Here is a 22,972-nt window from a genome sequence, read left to right as displayed (position 1 = left end):
GCAAGAGCCTCCCTTCTCTCTTCACTTCTTTATTTAGAGAGAAGATAATTTTCAAAGCTTTGGTGAGCAGAAAAAAAACCCTAAATAAGGGTACTCTGGCTGTAGGACACACTTTGAGACCATGGATGAAGTGGCATCTCCATCCCAGGATGTCTCAGTGCCTTGGCTGGGCAATGTCAAGGTCTGGTGATGGAGACAGTTCTGAATTTGTGCTGGAGGCCCCCAGAGCTTCCCAACCAGCACCACAACAACCTAAACCCAGCTCAGACCTCAGCTGTGAACTGACTGTGCCTGTGAGTGCCTGACACCCCTCAGGCTGGGCACTGAAACCAGAATTCCTGCAGTACCTCCTTGCCAGGCTCTGCTGGAAGCTCTTCCCCCCTCTCTGTTGCTAAAGCAGAGATTCCCAGCCCTGTTTTCAGAGGAAATCTCCTGTTTTCTGGGACGGTCAATGGGTGTGGAACATCCAAGGGCTTCCCTGTGTTTGTGGAGAGATTCTGCCTCGCCTGGTTTGTTGTGAGTGATCGCAGGGACCACAGCCAAACGTGCAGGATGGGGCTGGTAGGGGAGCATGACTACACCATGCCAGGAAATCCAACCTTTCTGCTGGGAATGCTGATAAAATCCCCAGCAGCCTGCACAGCCTGAGCATGCTCTGTGGCTGAGCTCCCGGAAGAAACGGCAGGATGGCACCCAGAGTTTGTTTGTGCAAGGAGAAGCTGGTTATGATCAAACAAACCTTCTCTGCGCCTGGAGGTTCACCAGCACAGGGACATCCCACTGCTCTGGAAGTTAAAATGCTGGGAGAGGCTTTTCCTGCTCATTAAGTGGAATAATTTGAACCTGTGTGAGACCTCCTCATGCCCACACAGAGCTGGGGATGGGAGAGCACCTTCTCCAAGCTGCCACAGGGGGTCCTGAGGCTGGGTCGACCCCAAAAAGCTGGGTTGATGCCAGCTGCTGCAGTGGGGGACACTTTCCATCTCCAATCCATGACATCTGCCTGCTCAGCTTGAGCCAGCACGAGCAAGCCAAAAGACTCTGGTTTATGTCATCCAGAGGGATGGTTTCCTATTCTGGAAAAAAAAAAACATCCCTGCTGGTATAAGCTGTCTCCTCCTGTAGCAGCACAGAGCAGACAAAGCCTCGCAGTGCTGGCAAGCCCCAGCCTGGTGCATGGGCCAGCTCTTCCCATAAATCAGGAGAGGCTCCTGCCTCTCCACCTGTGGGTGCTGAAAGCCCAGAGCAGGTGCTGGGTGTCCTGGCCACGGGGTTTGGGTCAGGTCTGAGCTGCCTGCAGGGAGGATGTGAATTCTCAGGTTTCCCAAATAATGTCTAGGCCAGAGAGTTGTGGAACTATGGAGTCATGGAATGGTTTGGATTGAAAGAGACCTTAAAGATCATCCAGTTCCAACCCTCTGCCATGGGCAGAGACACCTTCCACTATCCCAGGGCGCTCCAAGCCCCATCCAACCTGGCCTTGGGCACTTCCAGGGATCCAGGGGCAGCCACAGCTTCTCTGGGCATCCTGTGCCAGGGCTCACCACCCTCACACGAACAATTCCTTCCTAATATTTAGTCTAAATCTCTCATCTTTTAGTTTAAAACCATTCCTGATGCATCAGGTTGGATATTAGGAAGAAGTTTTTCACAGAAAGAGTGATAAAATATTGGAATGGTCTGCCCAGGGAGGTGTCACCATCCCTGGATGTGTTCAAAAAAAGCCTGGATGTGGCACTGGGTGCCAGGGTTGAGTTGAGCTGTTGGGGCTGGGTTGGACTCGATGATCTTGAAGGTCTCTTCCAACCTGGTGATTCATTCTGTCTGCCATTCATTCATCCCTGAGTGATTATCCAGAATGAAAGAAACAAATCTCCCATTCACAGTCCCAAAACACCAGGCCAGGCCTAGCAAAAATAAACTGGAGCAAAGCAGCTTGCAGCCAGGAGGGTCAGATTAACACTGAAATCACCAGGTGTTCAAGGATCCTGCTTGGAAGTGCCCTTTCTGTCCATGTCAGGAATTAGGGATTTGTCCCAGCCCCCTTGGCTCAGGGTGGGAGGTGTTTTCCATGGAGGAACATCAGGCTCAGGATGAAGTTGTGTGTGCTCACGTTGTCCCATCCATCTCCATCTCCATCTCCATCTCCATCTCCATCTCCATCTCCATCTCCATCTCCGTCTCCATCTATCCCCATCTCCATCTCCATCTCTGTCTCCATCTATCCCCATCTCAATCTCCAATCTCCATCTCCATCTATTTCCATCTCCATCTATTTCCATCTCTATCTCCATCATCTCCATTGTGGCCAGCCTCTGCTCTGGGGAAGAATTGGTGGCTGAGTGGCCTCAGCAGAAGCAGAAGCGTGAGAATCCTCAAGTCTTGGGGAAGATCTTCTGGAGGGGCAGTGGAACACTGAGCAGGAAGCCTGGAGCACGCCTGTGGTGGCTCCCAGGCCTCTCTGGGTAGGACACAAGGTTGACACAGTCCCTTTCCAGGCCACAAGGACCCAGCTGTCACAGTCCATGGAGCACAAGGAGGGATTTGGCTGAAATGCCATCTGAATCCATGACCACCTGATGGCCCTGGACTCCTGGGAATTTGGAATTTGCAGTTAATGAATGACCTGAGTGCCACAAACACATCCCCCAGGTCCTGCCTCCCGTGGCTCTTTGTCCTCAGAGGAATGTGGGCATTCCCTGCCCTGAGGACACATTCCTTTGCAGGCCCTGGCACTGACCCATGACTGGAAACCAGTTTTCCCAGTGGGTGAACCATGATTTTGCCTCCAGTTCTGCTCCAGCCACCATCTCCCTGGATTCCTTTCCTTTAGGCTGTGTGACCAATTCCCCCATTTCCCAGCTCTCTGAACTCTGCTTCCCACCCACTGAGGGATTCATCTCCAGGCTCATCCTCCTCAATCCGTGCCCTGGCTTGGATGCCATGAAGAGAAAAAAAGAAGGAAAAGTCTTCACAACCCAGATTTGCAACTTTGGTGGCATCAGCACGTCCCAGAACTCAGAATCACCCCTCTGCATCACATATTAATCCTTAAAAATAGCAAGGAAGGATCCAGGTTTGTCCAGGAAGAGGGATGGAAGAGGGTGGGAGCACAGAGCCAAAATATGTGCTGCCTGTACAGGGTGATGCCTCCAAGCTGCTTACCAACCCTTTTTCCTGAATATTTGGGGCCAAGGCAGGGTTCTACTGGTCATGCCAGGGGATTGTGTCCCCCCTGAGCAGCACTGGTGGTGGGGGACACCTCTGTCCTGGAGATATCCATGGCTTGGACCTCAGTGGCCTCTGGGGACAGAGAGACTTAAAAGGGACAAAATTGAAAATCTTGGTAAGGATCCACAGGCAAGATGGAAAACCTCAAAAAGGATCCACAGACAGAATGGAAAACCTAGGAAAAGATCCACAGGCAGAATGGAAAATCTTGGTAAGGATCCACAGGCAAAAATAGAAAACCTCAGAAAGGATCCACAGGCACAATGGAAAACCTCAAAAAGGATTCACCGGCAAAAATCCCTCTTGTGTTGGAAGCAGTTTTGGCTGTGATCATGCTGTGATTATTTTGCCCTGTCAGGAATGACTTCGTGGACGACCTGGGAGATCCTCCTGCATTCTGGAGCAACCTTTGGAGCAACTCAAGCGTTTGTGACCCACCAAGCCTTCACCCTGCAGGGACAAGCCAGCTTTCCTCTACAGTCTTCTTGCTTCCTCAGCATCCCCAGCCCGTTTTTTGGGATGGAGGAGGATGGAGCAGTTGGCTCCTGGTCCAAGCCACAGGAGATGCCAGGGATGGGGGAAACCTGACTCCAAGGTGACCTCCTTCCAGGAAGGGGGTCTTTTCCCAGCCCTGCCAATGCACAGCCATCAACTCCTCCTGCTCCTTCACAGAGGGATGATGGATGGGGAAACCCAGGAATGGCGTTTCACTGGAGCTGCCCTTGTGCTCCCATCTGGCCTGTGGACCTCACCCATCACCTTCTGAGGAGAGTTTAGGGTGAGGAACAAAAAGAAGGAGTTGAGGGGATGGGCCAGGGAGGGAAAATTTCCATAGCTGCATAATAAAGGTGATTACATAAGGGCATCCTGCGTCATCTGCGGCTGGCATCTCCGGAGAAGTAATTACATCTGCACCACACATCTAAAGAAAATATTATCACATTGGCTTCCAAATTCTATAATTAGCTCCTGCAAGATGTGTGCCAGGGGCTTGATCATTCCGTGTACATTGGCTTCAGAGCCAGGCACAGGCACTCGGAGGTTTTTTGCATTTGCCAGCTAGGAAAGTATTTGGAGTTTAGTGTGGCAGCTGACCTGAGTCCCCCTGGAAAGGGCAGCTCTGAGGGTTTGAAGTGGTGTGTAAAGAGTGAAATATTTTCCTGGTCTCCCTCGGTGCCTGCCAGGCCCTGGGGTTCCAGGAGGAAGGCAGCAATGGCAAAGCCAGAGCTTGGCTTTCCCTCCTCCTTCAAATGCTCTTTGATTTCTGCCCTGATGCTCTGAACAGTTTTTTCTCTCACTAAATAAATGACCTGATTTGCAGGGAGGTGTTGCCCTCGCAGGTTCCTGGGCTCTCTGCTCTGTCATATAAAACAAACCCCTTTTGCTCGCCCAGCTTTGGACTTCAGAACCAACTTTGGGCTTTGAACACTTCTCCCTTCCCTCCAGACCCTCAGCAAAAGGAAAAAGAGGCTTTGAAATGGAAGCAGAGGCTGCAAAGCTCTTGGTTTGATGGAGGGCTTTTCATGTGAGCTGGAGATGGCCACGGGACAAGCTGGCAGCACGAGGGACACGGCAAGGGCAGGGATGGATGGGAGGATGGATTTGGTTTCCTTCAGTTTTCCGTTTGCTCATAACCAGCCTGGGAGCCCCAGAAAGCACCAGCAGCTCTGCTGCAAACTAAACAGTGAGGAGATTTCTCCACATCTCCTCCAGCAACGGCTTCAGCTGGGAACTGGGGCTGCGCACGACCGGGAGAGTGGGAGGGAGTGCCAAAATCCCAAGGGCTTGGTGAGAAAACGGTTGTGTTGTGTGTGTGAGAGCGTGTGAGTGTGAGAGCGTGTGTGTGCAGCTTGGATAAACCATCCTCACGTGGGAAAACATCCTCTCTGCGCTGGCCTCGTGGGGTGGGGTGCTGACAACTCCTCCCTGTTTCTCAGTTTGGTGTTGTTTCCACTCAGAGGATGCAGAGAGCTGGAGGATGGGCAGAGAGGAGGACTCCAAGCTGAGCAGAGCCCTCATTAGGGCCAGACCTAATGAAACCTGGGAGCTGCCCTGTGAGGAATGAGTAACCCAGGGGACACGAGGTGACACCTGCCCTAAAGGACAATTTTGCTCCTGTTCACGACCAATCCCAGGATGTGTCACTGATCAGAAATGGTCTTCCCAGGAGAGGAAAACCCAGAGTCAGAAAGCAAGCATGGAAAAAAAATCCATGATGTGTCTACTGAGATATCTCCAGCCCCTCCTGTGCTTTTCTCCAACACCCTGTGATTGATATAAAACCTTTCTCCATTGCCCCAGTCAGCCTGAGGATCATCATCACAACTGAATCACAGAATGGTTTGGGTTGGAAGGGACCTTAAAACTCATCCAGTGCCACCCCCTGCTATGGGCAGGGACACCTTCCACAATCCCAGATTGCTCCAAGCCCTGTCCAGCCTGGCCTCGGACACTTCCAGAGTTGTGACAGCCACAGCTTCTCCGGGCACCCTGTGCCAGGGCCTCAGCAGCCTCACAGGGAAGAATTTATTCCCAAAATCCCGTCTAACCCTGCCCTCATTCCCCCACATCCAAAGTCCCTCCGCAGCTCTCTTTTAGCCCCTTTAGGTACAGCCTTTGTGACTTTCACTGCTCACCTGAGCTTTGCAGAGCCTCTCATGGACTGACGGGGCTCCCCAGAATGTGGGGTTGTGTTGTGTGGCTGCACTTTCGGGGACATAGAGCTGCTGGCCTTGCCCTTCTGCCCTTCTGCCCTTCTGTCCTTCTGTCCTTCTGTCCTTCTGCCCTCACCCTGCTCAGGAAAACCATGTCTCGTTTTCACTGCTTCCCTCCCAGTGCTCCTGGAGAACACTTAAAACCTCTTCGGGAATTTTCCCTCTTCAGCAGCAGTGTCCCAGGGAGAAAGTGGGGAATGACACCCCAGTGACACAGCCCTGGGAGGGAGAGGGGTGGAGAAGGGGGATGTGGGAGCAGGGAGAAAGGGAAAGCAGCTTTGCCAGTGTTTTGCAGGAGAGAAAAGGAGCTCCTGCATGGTTTGGGTGGTTTCATGGTGAACATGGGGGTGCTGGTGAGGGGCTGGGAACACAAACCCTGTGAGGAACCACTGAGGGAGCTGGGGGTGCTCAGCCTGGAGAAAAGGAGACTCAGGGGTGCCCTCATCACTCTCTGCAGCTCCTGGAAGGTGGCTGTGCTCAGCTGGGGCTGGGCTCTTTCTCCAGGCAGCGCTGACAGAGCCAGAGGACACAGCCTCAAGCTGCACCAAGGGAAATATAGGTTGGATATCAGGAAAAAGTTTTTCACAGAAAGAGTGATGAAGTTCTAGAATTTTCTGCCCGGGGAGGTGGTGGAGTCACCATCCTGGGTGTGTTTAACAAAGCCTGGATGTGGCACTGGGTGCCAGGGTTGAGTTGAGCTGTTGGGGCTGGGTTGGACTCAATGATCTTGAAGGTCTCTTCCAACCTGGTCATTCTGTGAATCCTGTGAATCCTGTGAACTCTGTGCTGGGTTAATGCTTGGATTTGAAGACCTTTAGAGGTTCTTTCCAAGCTCCACCATTCTGTGACTTGATGTTCCCAAAGGAAACAGCAGCAATTCCTAGCTGGGGCTGTCCATCCATGCTGAGCCAGCCCAGAACCTGTGGCTTAAACCCAGGCAAAGATTCCTGGTGCTTTGTGCAAGGATTTGCCAGAGGAGGAGGCTGCAGCACCCCCTGCTCTCTGCACTCCTCAGCTTTCCTCTCATCCCTGCCTTGAGCTGGGGGAAGCAGAATTCCTCAGGCATGCATGGAAAATGGGCAGCACTTGTGAAACAAGCTCCAGAGGAGCTTGGCACATGTTCCAAGCTTGCACTTCATCTATTTGGGACAGAACTCACCCCAGCACAGCATCCTCATTAATTTCTCTGAGCTGGGAGCAATCCCAGGCCGTTCATCTCACCTGTGCTGCTGACAGGGACTGCCACGGGATCTGCCTGTGCAGACACCAGGAGGATTCCCAGCCTTTTTCCTCTGTAGTTTTGGGTTTGTTTTTTTTTTATTTTTTTAATGAATCAGTGCTGACAAATTGCTCAGACATTCCCAGGGGGCTCTGCAGGAGCATCAGTGGCTTTGGGGCAGTGTTTCAGACAGGAGCAGAGACACGGCCAAATGACACACAGATGTGGAGCTGCATCCTTTTTTCATTTTTTTTAGCATAAAAAACCCCAACAAAACATCAGAAAGCAGGTGAAGGCAAAAATAAGGGAGAAAAGGAAGAAACCCCTTCCTCAGGCAGTGGTTGGTGGCCTGGAGAGCTCCCTGCCATGGGATGCAGTTGATGTTCAGTGTTTGAGGGGAAACTTGGCAAGTTCATGGACCAGAAATCCATCAGGATCTGCTGTAAATTGCACAGGAGGCAGATTTGGGAGTGTATTGAGGAAATATAAAGCAGGCTGTCAGAGTGATCCTTTTCCACCTATCCCTGACCATTGCTGATAGAATTGTTAAGGTTGGGAAAGACCTCTGAGATCATCGAGCCCAAAAATTCATATTGATTCTCATGCCTAAAACATTAGGTGCCCCCACTGTGTCCCAGGAATGCAACAGACTGTGCAGAAAGTGCTGTGAAGATTCAGATTGTTGTAATCTGGAGGTGCTTGTGTTCCTGATTCCACAAAAAACAAAAACAAAACCCAACAAAAGACCCCAAAAAACCCCCAAAAAAACCACAAAACCAACAACAACAACAACAACAACAAAAACCACCAAACCCCCCCCACACAAAAAAACCCAAAAACCAAAACAAAAAAAACCACCAACCCCAAATCCCCCAAAACCCCAAACAAACAAAAAACCAAAACAAACAAAAAACCTCAAATAAACAACAAAAAAAAACCCCAAAAAACCAAGCCCCCCCAAAATGCAAGCCACACAAACCACCAAACACCTTCATATTTTGCTAAACTGAAAGAAACCAGGGAGTTTTCCAGGCTGAGGATGGATTAGCTGTTATGAAAGCAGCTAAATCTGCATGGTAGGACAAGAAATTCATCTCCAGCAGGAAGGTGGGATGCTGGGGAAGGGGAGATGGGGGCTGATTTTTTGGGCAGACCGTGGGAAGGAAGAGGCTGCTTATCCCATGAGGAGATGCTGAAGGCCCCAATTCCCTGGTAAGGACTGGAGCAACAGCATGGTACATCCCACGCCACCCTAAATGTGGTTTTCCTGGACACAAGGAAAGGAAATGCTGTCCCAGAAGTCCCATGATGTCACTTTTGCAGGTCCCAGGAGCTTTAAGGGGACATGGCCATCGTGCCACATGGCCATAAGAGAAAGAAAACTCTGGAAAAGCTCTTCATGACTCGGTGAGGAGCTTTAAAACTTGATCCATGTGCATTTAGAGTAGGGGGATCACCCTGGGGCAGAGAGACCTCTGTGCTCATGGTGCTCAGGGAAGTTACAGGCAGAGCTTGGGAAAAACATCTGGAGGGCCTGGAGAGAGTCCAGGGAAGGGAACAGAGCTGGGAAAGGGTCTGGAGCACCAGGAGGGGCTGAGGGAGCTGGGAAGGGGCTCAGCGTGGAGAAAAGGAGGCTCAGGGGGGACCCTGTGGCTCTGGAGGAGGGGACAGCCAGGGAACAAGGGACAGGATGAGAGGGAATGGCCTCAAGCTGTGCCAGGGGAGGTTCAAATTGGATATTTGGGAAAGTTTCCACCCTAAAAAGGTGGTCAAGCATTGGAAAAGGCTGCCTGGGGCAGTGGTGGAGTCCCCATCCCTGGAGGGATTTAATGTGGATGTGGCACTGGGGGACATGGGTCAGTGGTGGCCTTGGCAGTGCTGGGTTAATGGTTGGGCTGGATTATCCTGGAGGGATTTTCCAGCCTGAACAATTCTGGGATTCTCTCTGTGCATGGCTTCTTGCTTTGTCTCTGTGGCTCTTGGCAGCCTCTTGCTGGTCCCCGTGATCCTGCTTCCCTCATCTCCTCATCCCAGGAAGCACCACCCCCTGAGGCTGGCACCTGTTTGCCTTGGGAAAGGTCTTTTATTCCTTCTTCAAGCAAGGCACTGCTGAGATGCCTCAGGGAGAAGAGGGAGAAGGGGTTAAACCCCCCCTCAAAATGTCAGTGGTCCTAAAAATAGCCAGGCTTTTCCCGCTCCCATTGACTCACCCATCACAGACCACAAACCCCTGAGTCACAGCAGGGGCTGTGGGGAAATCATCCTTCCCTGCTCTGCTCCAAACAGAGCTTGTTTGTGTCCACAGTGACCCCTGGTCAGCCTGGCAGGGACAGCCCTGCCCTCCTGCAGGGGTGCTGGGGCGGGAGAGGGCAGCACAGACAGGGAGCTGAGCATCCTCACCCTCTCCTGCTTCTCCTGGCATCTCCTGGGGTGCTTTTTGGGGCTCAGCCCTGCCACGGGGGGTTTCTATACCTGCAGAAACCTCCCCCTCTGGAATTAGGGGCCCAGCAGGAGGTGAGACCCTGTGTGTGCCCATTCCCACCCCACATGATTTTGGGTGGTCTGGTTTGACTCCCACTCCCTTCTGCAGCTCACAGTCCTCTCCCATCCCTTCCTGGGTGCCAGAGCTTTTGCCCCACATGGGAACAACTCCAAACACCTCTCAAAAAACTTCACCTAGTGCTCCCAGCTACAGAACAGAAATGGAGAAATCCCAAATTATTCTGGAGGTGTGGGTACTAGGGGTCTGTCCAGCTGCCTCTGGGGTCACAGCCAGGAGGAACACAACCTCTGAAAGCCACCAGGTGACCCCAGGAACCCTCACAGCCACCAGGGAAGTGGTGACCACAGGAAATGGGGCAGAGAAGGGGTCCTTTGGTGCCAGCCAACCTCATTTTCCCTGCAGGAGATACCCCACCAAGAGCTGTCCACTCTCCAGCACCCAGACCCTCATGATCCTAACCCAGCATTCCCAAAACTCTGCACTGTGGTCGCTGGGGCCCTCTCCCACCTAGAGGAAGGTGCAGAAGGATGTGCTCACAGCTCCCCTGCTCAGTCCCACCGGAGCAGAGACCCCCACCCCACAGCTGGGCTTAAAGGAAAGGTTCTCACTGATATTTTGGGAGCTGTTTCCTTCCCCTGCCCTCCTCCAGAATAGCTTTTTGTCTTTGGGTTTATTTTCTTTGTTGCCTCATAAAGGTTTGACCCTGGAGTGTTTTGAATGGACCGGGAGGCAGCATTGAATTCCTCCTGGGATGTGGCTGCCGCGGGCAGGGGAGGGAGGAGGGAATTGCATTGTGTCCAACCTTGCAGACCTTCGGGGGAGGGGGGGGAAAGCAGCGAATTCTCCTTCTCCTGCTGCGGTTTCTGCCTGCTGAGCCCCGTGCCAGCTCCTCCCTTGGCTCAGCCCCACTTGTGTCACTTGTCCCTCGCAGAGCTGCTGGGTGACAGCCCCACCAGCACAGCTCCTCCACAGTGGGAAACTGGGATATCCATCCCCTGGCCAGCTCCACCCCAGCCAGGTGTGAGCCAGAGTCTTCTCCCCTCTGCTGCCGCTGATCAGAGACACCACAAAATCCCCGTGGACCCCACAGATGGAGCCAGCTGCTTCTTGTGTGTTTGCAATGACTTAAAATAAAGAATAAAAGCTCTGGTTGATCACAGAATCCCAGAATGACCAGGTTGGAAGAGACCTTCAAGATCATTGAGTCCAACCCAGCCCCAACAGCTCAACTCAACCCTGGCACCCAGTGCCACATCCAGGCTTTGTTAAACACACCCAGGGATGGTGACTCCACCACCTCCCCAGGCAGAACATTCCAGAACTTTATCACTCTTTCCATAAAGAACTTTTTCCTAACATCCAACCTATTGTGGCCTCCTGACTCGCCAAAGGGTCTTGGGGAGCTCAGTTTTCCTTTGGGCTCTCTCTTTTCCACCTAAAATACTTAAGAACCAACACCTGCAACCAAGGCAAAACCTATTGGCATTCTGGCTCAATAAAGCTATGGAATTTACTCCACAGTTCAGTTTGCAGTTGGCCATATCAGGTCTCTCCTGGACATTCCCAGGCAACAGGCAGGAAGTGATTCTTCTTTGATTTTACAAAATTAGGAGCAGCAAAATAACAGCAACAGCATTGCCTGTCCTCAAGCTGGGGATCAGAAAATCACTGATAACAACAAAGCAAAAAAAAAAAAGCTCAAAAATTTGTGTTCTGGCTTTGGAAAAAGCAGGCTGATGTTCTCATGTTGCACAGGGACAAGGAAGTGCTTTCTAGTCCATTAGTAACCCAGGAAGACACTAAATGGCATGGCCTGAGGAGAAACATTTTTGAACAGCAGGTTCAGATTAATTTGCTCCCAAGAGTCCTTGGGAGAGGTCTGGGCTGCTGCTCATCCTCTCTAAGAAGTCCTGGGATTTCTCTCAGATCTCAGAAGAGTGGAAAGATGATAATTACAGGGCAATATTAAAAAAAAAAGAAAAAAAAGGGGTGGGGAATGAAGAATTGGAATGATGCAGCTTAGCCTGGTAGAAAGGGATGCAGGATTAGAGGGATGGAGCGTGGGAAGCTGTCAATATAAATAGATGGCTCATAAAAAACAGCATTTCACAGACTCCTTCAGCCTCACCAGGGGCAGGTTTGGATCAGGGGACCCCAGCAACACCACAGATGGAAATGTGCCCTTGTGAGGAGCTTTGGTTTGGGGTGTTGTTTAAAAGATGAGCTATTCCAGAACTATGGAATGGTTTGGGTGGGAAGGGACCTTAAGGCTCATCCCATTTCCAACCCCCTGCCGTGGGCAGGGACAACTTCCACTGTCCCAGGGTGCTGCAAGCCCTGTCCAGCCTGGCCTTGGACACTTCCAGGGATTCAGGGGCAGCCACAGCTTCTCTGGGCATCCTGTGCCAGGGCACCCCACCCTCCCAGGGAAGGATTTCTTCCCAGGATTTAGGTAAATCTGCCCTCTGGCAGTTTAAAGCCATTCCCTTTGTCCTGTCACTCCCTACCTGCCCTTGCTGTCCCTCTCCTTTTGTCCCTGAAGTTCACAACGGGAGAGTGTCGGATCCTGACAGGATCCCGAGGGACTGGCACAGGGATGATCCTCCTCCCTCCTCCCTCTGCAGCTGCTGCTTGGAGGAAAAGGGAAGATGAGAATCCCACTGATCCCATCCCATTTCCCCTGAGCCTCAGAGCTTTTCAGGGATGCCTCCCACCCAAAGTTGTCTTTGGATCCCCCAAAGGTTTGCTGCCATCAGAGGACACTGTCCCTGATACTGCCTGCTCCCTCCTCGCTCACTCTAACGCTGTTTCATCCTCCATGAATTTTTGGCAGGGAATTTTCAGAAGGGAATTATGACCTCTGAGGAAAGCTGCCTCACTTGGTTTGTCTTTAACCCAGTGTTTGAGTCATCTCCAGTTGCATTTTGAGGTAGAGTGGAGTCACATCTTTTCACCCAGAAACAGGGACTTCAACCCATTTTAGGCTCTGTAGTAGCTACTCTGGACATTTTGGTGGCTCTGAGGCACTCCAGGAGTTAAAAATCCTTGCACCAGGCTGTGGTTCCCCTCTGGAAACTCCTCTGCAGCTCCAGGAATCACCGGGATACCTGCAAAAGGTGTCCCTGGAGCAGGAATCACCTCTCTGCTGCCATTCCCACCCCTTACATGGGACACGCTGGCCGCTGGCCACCCCCAGGGAGGCAGAATCCCCCAAGGTAATTCATGCCAATTACTGCAATCAGCTAATTAGCAAACAAGATCGATTCAAATGAAGTTGCGGTGTCAACAGCTATTATGCAAGCTTGTGTTTGCCGGAGGAAAGGCATCCTGAGAGTCCTGGCGGTCAAAAAACCCTCGGGGGTGGGAATTGAGGAGAGGTAAAAGGGATGTGGGGGGTAGCAGGGAAATTAAGGGAGAAAAAAAAAACATTGCTGAGACAAATTAAGGAGGAAAAGTGTTGAGAATGGAAAGTGAGGCAGTAATTGCTTGTGAACACAAAAGGGTGATGGAGAGGGATGATTCCCACCAGCCGGGCTGGGATGAGAGGGAGAAGTCAGATCTTCACTGGGGAATTATCCGGGCTCCTCTTACAGATCCCCCAAAGGTGGGAAACAGGGGAGCTTCTCCCTCCTGGAAAATTCCAGGGTGAAACACGCTGGGAAGAGCTCGGTGCTCCCGACCACAGGACAGCCACCAGAACCAGCTCTCCCGTGATTGTCACTTTCGGGAGCGAGTGGCCAGCCTGGGCTTGCCTGGGATGCATCCCGAGGGGAATTGGAGCCACGCTGGCTCCATCCTTTCTCCCCCGGGAAGGGAAGCCTGAAGCTGGATGGGGACGAGAGTGGGACACCCGGAGGCTGCTGTAAAGCCTGCAGAGACATCTGCTAATCCTCCCCTAAGCCCGCTGGGATGGATTTAAAGGGTGTTTTTGTCGCTCGCCCCCGGGATCAAGATCCTTAGAGGATAAGCGTCCGAAGGAAATGAAGGGATTCTTCTCCCCGCATGAAAGGGAGAAGAGGCTCCCGCTGGGATGTCCCCGGCGAGGTGCGGGTGTCACCTCCCCCGGGCTGTCCCTCGGATGCTGCCCTAAGGGAAATAGAGGTTGGATATTAAAAAAAAGTTTTTACAGAAAGAGTGATAAAGTTTTGGAATGGCTGCCCGGGGAGGTGGTGGAGTCACCATCCCTGGGTGTGTTTAACAAAGCCTGGATGTGGCACTGGGTGCCAGGGTTGAGTTGAGCTGTTGGGGCTGGGTTGGACTGGATGATCTTGAAGGTCTCTTCCAACCTGGTCATTCTCTGAATTCTGTAAATTCTGTGATTCTGTAAATTCTGTGATTCTGTGAATTCTGTTATTCCAAGGCCGCACTGGATTTCGAGGAGCTCGGTTGCCCGGCTCGGGAGCTGCCAGATGCCCTGGTTTTATCCCAGCAGCTGGCCCAGAGAAACATTATCCGGCAGCCCAAATCTCTGCCTGCCTTTTAAACCCTGGAGGGGTGCAAAAGGGCTTTGCACTCCAAAGGCAAGGGTGGAGAGCTGGAGGAAAGGGTTTCCCCCTGGTTTTTATCCAAGTCAAAGCCAGGGTTGGAGCTGTAACACCATATCTTAGCTTCTCTTCTGAGGATGAGAGGGAAAGACCACAACAGATTGATGGGAAACTTCATTAAAGAAGGGAAAATCAAGTTTTCCAGCTGTGAGGAATAACCTCCGAGTGGTGGATGCATCCACACAAACGCTGGGATGGCTGTGCCAGGAACGTGGACACTCATGGCACGGGGTGGCTGCCCAGGGATCGCTCGGGTGACTTGCAGGGCTTGTTTTTAAAACAAACAGATCCCTTTTATCGCCTGAAATGCCTCACCTCCGCCAGGAGGAAACGTGTGGAACAAAGAAATGCCACCATTAATCAGCTCTGGAGCTCGGGGCTTGGCTCAGGGAGCTCTTCCCAAAGCCATGTACCCACCTCCCACGGTGCTGGGCACGACCCAGCCCTGCCTGGAGCCGGGCTGGCTGCTCCTGCTCACCCAACATGGCACAGAGAGGGAAATAATGGCTCCTTTCTTTTCCAGCTATCAGGAATGCACCACACCTGGTGCCCCTCGGGGAGTGTTTGCTGTCCCGGCGGGCGCCAAGGCCGGATTGTTTGCCCGGGGACTTTTTATTTATTTTTTTAATGAAATATTATTATTAAAAGCTAATTTGGGCCCCTGAGAGCGTGGAGGGGAAGGCAAAGCTCTTGGCTGGTACTGAGGAATGTCAACAGGCTGGGTTTGGCTGGTCCCAAAGCCCTCCTGAGCTGCAGGAGATGAGTTTGTCTGGGCTCTGCTGGGAAACAGACAGGGAGATTACCCACCCCAAACACGTGCAGGTGGCACATTCACCACTTCAGCCACGAGGCCGGGTTTGGAAATACCTCATCCTAGTCCCCAGACTAGCCCCCAGTCCCTACAATCCCTCGGGAGGCTGCAGTGCAGCCTGGCAGAGGGAAACTGAGGTTAAGGAATGCGCCAAGGACGGCGCCGAGTGCCAGCAGCGGGGAATAAAACTGATTAAAAACTTTCTACTTGGGCCTCAACAGCACTGAAACCACTCCTGCGTGCTGGGGACACCCTGACCCCCAAAGAGATCAAGCCCTGGGGTTTGGAAAAGCACCAGGAGGGAGGAAGAGTGGGGCAGGCTGGCAGGAGGAAGAGCACAGCAGAGGAGGGAGAGGAACAAAGTCCTGCTGTGCAGGGGCTGGCTGGGCACCAGCTGGGCAGCAGTGATTTATTATTTACATTGCTGGAGGAGCTGGGAGAGCATCAGGGTCTCCCTGAGCCTGGCTCTCTGCTCAGCCTGCTCCTGGAGACGGGTGTTTATGTCCTTGCTGAGCTGCACCGGGTGGAGGTGTGGATTTTCCTAGCAGAGACCTTTTGGGAAGTGTGTTTGTTGGAGGAGGGAGAGATTTGAGCCAAGAACAAATCCTGGTCTTTTCAGATCCCCCCTCCCCTGGGCAGGGACCACCAGGGACCCCCTCCCCTGGGAAGGAGAGCCTTGGGGTGCAGGGGCCTGTGGGTTGGAAGGGACCTTAAAACTCATCCAGTGCCACCCTGGCTATGGGCAGGGACACCTTCCACAGCCCTGCACTGTGGGGGTGCAGCTGTGCCCATCTCATCCCAGCATCCCTGATGATTTTGGGGGGTGTTTTCATCCTCTCCTTTCTGCCCTGGTGTCTCTGAGCCACCTTGAGGAGCCAATCCCCATAACAGGAACAGCCTTTCCTGTCTTCCCATCCCACACTTTGGTGCACGGCCTGGCCAAAACAACACCAACATGTCCCTGTCCCCTGTCCCTGTCCCCTTGCCATTCCTGGCAGTGCTGGAGGCAGGGACTGCACTGCAGGGGAATGTCTGAGGTGAGGCAGCCGCTCCTGCCATGCCAACATCTCCTCTGGGATGGCTTGGCTGCTCCTCCAAGAGCTTGCCAAGGGCAGAGCCAGGGATGTAATGAAGGCAGCAGCCCATGGGGAGTGAAGGAGCCTGTGCTAGATCAGCTGATATAATTAGAAAGCAGGGACAAGGAGATGAGCTCCTGTGCCCAAAAGCTGGGCTGTTTTTCCCAGCTCCAGCAGCTGGGCTAAGAAAAGCTCTGACCTCCCCCTGTGCCTGGGGGCACTGCCATGGCTGGGGGCACTGCCATGACCTCCCTGTGTGCCGGGGGCACTGCCATGGCTGAGGGCACTGCCATGACCTCCCCCTGTGCCTGGGGGCACTGCCATGGCTGGGAGCACAGGGAGGAGCTCCCACATCCCAGCTTTTGCAGGGATGGGGCATCTACAGCTGCTCTGGTGGTGACACCCACCACCATCACCTCGGCAGTTGGGGTCCTCTCGCCCCCTCAGCTGGGCCTATCAGGACTGGGCCTAGAGAGGCCTACCAGGACTGGGCCTAGACAGGCCTACCAGGACTGGGCCTAGCTAGGCCCACCAGGACTGGGCAATGTCTGTCCCCCCCAAAAACCACTCTCCAAGTTGACTTTGCCAACCAGCACCATGTCCAGGTTGTGTCTCCTCATGTTTTGGGTCAGGCAAGAACCCCCAAATTGCCCCCAAATGACCCCAAATGGGCCCAAAATGGCAACTTGCTTGCAAAACCCTCAGGTCAAGGCCTCTGGTGGTGGTGGGGAGATGGTGGATTTGTATGGGGACATCTCCACCAGATGAGGTGACGGACTGGGAGAGCTGGGGGGTGTTCAGCTTGGAGAAGAGAAAACTCTGGGGAGATCTTCCAGCTCCTTCCAGTGCCTAAAGGGCCTCCAACAGAGCTGGAGAAGGACTTAGATGGGATATTAGGGAAAAATTCTTCCTGTGAGGGTGGGGAGACCCTGGTACAGGGCGCCCAGAGAAGTCCCTGGATCCCTGGAAGTGTCCAAGGCCAGGATGGACAGGGCTTGGAGTGACCAGGGATGGTGGGAGGTGTCCCTGCCCATGGCAGGGGGTGGAATGAGATGAGCTTCAAGGTCCAGACCATGAAATCCCAACCCCACAAGCCAGAGCTTCCCCATGGAAGAAGGAACTGGATGAGAGATCTCCATCCATCTGCAAACCCACTTGGTCTCCTCTGGCAGGACTGACCCCCTCTAACAACCCCCAAAACCTCCAAACTGACCTCACAGCAAGGATTTCATAGGATTTAGCACCAGGGGAACCAACCCTGGCTATTTGGGCAGTGCAGAACACATCTGGGCAGGCTGGGGTAAGCAATATTGCTGCAGGATTTCTGGGACATAGCCAGCTGCTTCGGAGAGGAAGGGATCAACCTTCTGAGGGCTGGAGGGAACATGGAGAAGCAGAGAGAGAGAGACAGGCTCTACAACAACAAGGTGCCTTGAAATCCTGAGCCTACAGAGAAGATGAGTCCTGTGGGTGTTTCAGAGAGGCACGTGGGTGCAGGATGAGACCCAGCCTGGTGCACTGGGCTCGTTCTCACCTCCCCTCCAAAATAACCCCCCACCATCCCATCATGCTCCCAGTTTATCCCTGGCAGGCATGGATGTGTTGGGCATCACTCCCCAGACCTTCCCAGCAGGAATTCCCTCCAGTGCTGGACAGACAGCCAGTCACTGCTTTTCATTTCATTTATCCCAGGTTTTCATTCCTGCTTTGGATCGTTATTTTTATTGCTGGTGCTGGGCTTGCAGAGGAAAACAGATCTTTGGGCCACATACCAAGGGATTTGGTTAATTCCTCACCCGCAGACGCACAGATATTTATTTAAAAGCGCCTCTTGTTATGTTCCTTGGCAACTTCTGAGCCCGTGTGTTTCTCCAGCTGATAAATATTTGTGAGGTTGGTTGTGTGAAGAGCAGCATGTGTTAATGATCCGATTGCCTTTTTCCTGGGCTCCCTGCAAAGGCAACGGGCTCTGTGTCCCGTTGGTGGCAAAGGAGCTGGAAGTGCTGGTCACCAGTGGCTGGACACAAGCCCAGGCGTGCTCAGGTGGGCAGGAGGACAATGGCACCTGGAATTTTTCAGGATTGGGGTGACAGCAGGGCCGGGGAAGTGCCTGTCTCCTCTGCTGGCACTGCTGGGGCACCTCCAGTGCTGGGGAAACTTCTGGGCCTCCCACAACAAGAAAGACCTGGAGGGGCTGGAGAGAGCCCAGAGAAGGGAAAGAGCTGGGGAAGGGTCTGGAGCTCCAGGAGGGGCTGAGGGAGCTGGGAAGGGGCTCAGCCTGGAGAAAAGGAGGCTCAGGGGGGACCTGGTGGCTCTGCACAACTCCTGCCAGGAGGGGACAGCTGGGGGGCTGGGCTCTGCTCCCAGGGAACAGGGAGAGGAGGAGAGGGAACGGCCTCAGGCTGGGCCAGGGGAGGGTCAGGTTGGACACCAGGAAGAGCTTCTTCATGGAAAGGGTTGCTAAGCATTGGAAAGGGCTTCCAGGGAGATGGTGGAGTCACAGCCCTGGAATTACCCAAGGTATGACTGGATGTGGCACCCAGTGCTCTGGTTTAGATGGGGGGGTGGTATTTGGTCCAAGATTGGTAGTCAGTGATCCCAGAGGTGTTTTCCAACCTGAGTGAGTCTGGGATTCTGGGATTACACCTGTCTAAACCTGGAGCAAACTGCTGGCCCTGGAGCTTCTCACTGGCCTGTGATCAGGATTTGGCCCTGGAGGAAAGAGAGGCTCATAACAAGCTCAGACAAAACTCATCCTTCTGCCTCAGGAACCAGAAAAAGCTGACAAGACCCATGGCAAACCCCCCAGTTTTGTGAGATGGAAAGAGCCACAATCCTTGAGAACCTGATCCGCAGCCTTGCAGCCCTGCAGGAACTCCTGCAGCTCCTGCATGGCTCAAGGGGACTTTCAGCTCCCTCTGCCAGGACAGCTCTTGGCTCCAGCCCAGCCTGGATTATAAGGACAAGCCACCCCAATTTCCTGATAGCTGCCTAAACAGTTACCTTTGCTTTCCTTGCTCTTCAGGGAGCTCCTTGGACCTTCCTCCCACCCATGGTGGGGCTCAGCCTGGTCCTTTTCCCCATGGAGATGCCCAGGGCTGTGGGGTGATGGAAGAGCTGAGTTTTGGCTGCTTTGGGGAAGCACCTGGATTATTGCAGGATCTCAAGGTTCTTGGTCCACCACCACCTCCAGGATGGAGCATCACAGCCTACCTATGGCTCCTGGTGCCACCATGTCCTGCTGGAACCCTGGAATCCTGGAATGGTTTGGGATGGATGCCACTCCCTAGACCAGGTTCCTTGGAAAGAACTCCCACAACCAGAGGATGAATCCAGGGGCCCAGCATGGCTTTGGCCATGGAGCAGAGGTGTGGGGGAGTCAGAGGGGTTGGGGGGGGGGTCCCTACCTGCTCCCCAATCCCAGGGACAGGGATGTCTGGGCTCCTGGCCTCGTGCCTCCATTTCACTTTCAGATCCCTCAAATAATAACCGTGTTTGCCAGCTCCTGTGACAGGAATGACTAATGGGAAAGATCCTCTGTGAAGGGAAACAAGAAATCTCCTCATTTCACCCTTTGTTTGCTGGATTTCTCTGACAGCCCCAGGCATGGCTCAGTTCCTCTTCGGGAGAAAGCAGATTTTAAACCCTTCAACAGCTCCAGCAACACCCTCTTAACTCTTAACCTTCCCTGTCGGGATATAACTCCCTTCAGAAACTTTTTTGCAGCCAGTTTATCCACATTCCTGCTCCATCCACATGGAGCTCCGACAGCTGATGCAACGTGGTTTTCACAGTGCATGTGGAAAACACCCTCCCCATCTGCCTGGTTTTTTTTGCAAGTCAGGGGACCTGTCTTTCTGCCTCTTATCCCGTTTTTCCTCGGGATGGGTGATCAAAGGTGCCCTTCTCGTGCTGATGGAAGCAGCAGGGGATGCCCGGGGCTGATGCTGCAGCCCCCAGGCATGGGGGGGACTCTCCCAATCCCCCCTCTTGTAGGACAAGCTGCTGCTCTCTCTCAGACACCCACAGCCAGATGTGGGACTTTCAGATGCTTCTCTCTCTGCTCCTTTTACATCTGAGGGGGCTGGGAGTTGATCCCTGGGGACGCCAGCAAGATTTGGAGGAGGAGGAGGAGGAGGAGGAGGGGATCCCTTCCCGGCATGGAGAACTGAAGCCACACAGGCACCGCGCCGCTTTTTAAATGCCCACCCGTGCCCCGGGGCTCCAGCAGGGACAATTTCAGCCCCTCCACCCTTCCTCCTCTGCCCTGTTGCCATCACAAAGGCGACACTCGGGACGAGGCGCCCGCTCCCCTTGCGTGAGCCCGGCCACCGCAGCCAGGGCATCACACGGCTCCGGCATTTCCACGCCTGTTCTCAGCCCGTTCGCCTCGCAGCCTTTGCAGAAAATAAATTCCCCAGCCGGGCTGAACTCGGATGACAGCATCGCTGCTATATTTAGCCACGGCAGATCGCCGCTCCAACCAGGGCCACACATAAACAAACCCCCGGCGCACGGAGAGGGCACGGCCGAGGGCTGGAGCAGCCTCCCGCTCCTGCCTGCCCCGAACTGGGGGTGCCCTGCGTTCCCTCTTCATGCCAGCACCTCCCTGGAAGGCTCAGCCTGGCACAATTCGCCGCCGGAGCAGCTTTGAGGATGAAGGATGTGCCGGAGGTGTCAGGAGCTGAGGGAGTTGCCAAAGGTTATCCCGCGGGGCAAGTGGCATCCCCCGGCTGCTACTGCACCCGCAGGCTCCCAGCTGGAATTCAGAAAGCTGTCGGCATCCCCCCCCCCCCCCTTCCGTGGACTGTGCTGTGGGGCAGAAAATGCCAGAAAATGCCCTGCTAGGGCTGTGCCCGCCCTTCCTACCTCCACTGCACATCTCCCCGCAGCCTTCCTGCCTGCTCCTCTCCCTGTCCGACCCTCTGCCGCGGCGCACGGAGCTGCCCGGGGATCCAGGGAGCTGCCCGGGGATCCACGGGGTGTGGAGCAGAGGGAAGAGGTTGTGGATGTGCAGCAGGGTCCGTGCCTGGCTCACTGGCAGGCCTCGTCCTCCTTCCCCAGCTCCCCACGTGGGAGAAGAGGATGGGGATACTCGGAGGATGCTCAGAGGATACTCAAGGGGGGCTCAGGGGATGCTCAGGGTCTACTCAAGGAATGCCCAGGGGGATGCCCAGGAGGGTGTGCAGCATCCAGCAGCCCAACACCCTCCTCTGGAGCGGAGGGATCGTCTGGCCTGGGGGGCCGCTGGCAGCCACAGGTCCCCAGGCTCTCGCCTCGGCTCCGAGGAGGGGATGGGGCGGCAAAGAGGGTCCCTGCACCCCCCGGGCACACCCACGGGCGCGGATGGGGCTCCGTGCTGCAGTGCAGCAGCCCCAGCCCCGCTCTCTCCCGGGGAGGTGGCAGAGGGGATGCCCACCTTCACCCTCCTCCATGGCAGCGCCCGCTCCCCCTGCCCCGAGCCCGGCTGCCGGGCCAGCGAGCGGGATGAGCCATCGGGAGCGGAACAACGCGCTCCTCTCCCGCCGGGCATGGAGCCCGGGACCCCCAGGAGCAGCGGGGTGGGCGTGCACCCATGGCCTGGGGGCCGCGGTTCCGTCCCCGCAAAGCCACGGGCGCACCGCTGCCTCCTCGGGCGATGTCCCAAGCGGGGATCCCCGCGTCGGGCTGGGTACCCACGTCCTCGCCAAGCCGGGGAGGCATCGGCGCCTCCCGGGGTGAAGCCTCAGGCGGGGAGCCCCCTGCCATGACGTCCCCCCACCGTCCTCCCTCCCTCCCCACCGCCGCTGCTGGGCGAGGGCCACCCAGCACCGAGGCAGATGACATAATTCCCAGCAACTGCACGTTAATCACCCGGCCGCCAGCGAGCTCCTCGCCGCGAATCCAACCCCCAGCCCCAGGCACCGCTCCCCTCCCTGACATCACTGCCAAAGAAATAAAGAAATAAATAAGAGAAGACGAGGGAAAGGTGACGAGGGGGAATAACCCGGCCCTGGCACTGGCACACGAGTCTGCCCCCCCGCCGCTCCTCCCCGCCTCGCACTCTATTTTTGGGTGCTGTCACATCCCAATGGCCCCGCGGGGCCAAATCCAGGCAGCTGCGACTTTAGGCACAAACACGGCTCCCTCCCCTCCATCACACCCGAAATCGGCGCTGGCAGCCCATCCTCCACCCCACCCCCTCCCCAAAATCCTCCCCTCCCCCCCCCCCCCCCCCAAATTACATCTGGGTGGGTGGTTCAGGCGCGCGAAGCTCCAGCATCAGGTCCCCCACCTCGCTCTCCGCGCACCCCACCTCTCCCCACCCCCAAGAGACCCCCCCCTCCTGGCCACCCCCCACCCCATCCCACTCCCCCCTCTCCCAGCAGCTCTTCCCAGTTGCTCCCAGTGGCTTCCCAGCCCCGAGCCTTACTCTTGGCGGGGATGCTGGGGCTGCGCCGGTGCCCGGCAGCGATGGCAGCGACGGCAGCAGCGGGCAGCGATCGGGCCGGGATCAGGGATCGCAGCCGGGCGGCCGCTCCCGTCCGAGGGGTCTCATCTCATTTTGTCCTGTGTCACCAACACGCACACACGCACACACACACACACACACACATTCGCAGCCACGTTTCCCCCCCCTTCTTGCGGCAAACGGCGGCCAGCCCCGACCCCACCCCCTGTCACAGCAGCAGCCTAACAGCGAGGACCGGGAGGATGGAGGAGGATCTGCTCGCCTTCCCTTTAACTCTTCCCTCGCCACCCCCCCAGGACAGGGCTCTGTCCCCGCGGACCTGGCTGGGGATGCTGGGATGCTGCTTGCACCTCCCTCACCTCGTCGCCTTCCCCCACGGGGCTCCGGGATGTTTGGGGTCCGCTGGTGCCCTGGCTCTGTCCC

At 54.9% G+C, this 22,972-nt stretch overlaps 1 protein-coding gene across 1 annotated transcript in view; it reads right to left on the bottom strand.

The window, feature by feature from the left end:
- LZTS3 (leucine zipper tumor suppressor family member 3) overlaps positions 1-22,732 on the bottom strand; it is a 48,183-nt gene extending 25,451 nt beyond the window's left edge. The window contains exon 1 of the mRNA XM_038135697.1: positions 22,511-22,732. The gene's annotated coding sequence lies outside the window, so the exon portion shown is untranslated. The remainder of the gene's footprint in view (positions 1-22,510) is intronic.
- Positions 22,733-22,972: the final 240 nt, after the last annotated feature.

Source organism: Motacilla alba, chromosome 4 (assembly GCF_015832195.1).
Source record: "Motacilla alba alba isolate MOTALB_02 chromosome 4, Motacilla_alba_V1.0_pri, whole genome shotgun sequence".
NCBI classification, from domain to species: Eukaryota; Metazoa; Chordata; class Aves; order Passeriformes; family Motacillidae; genus Motacilla; species Motacilla alba.
Note: the sequence above shows the minus strand (reverse complement) of the source record. Positions and strands in the feature narration are given on the sequence as shown.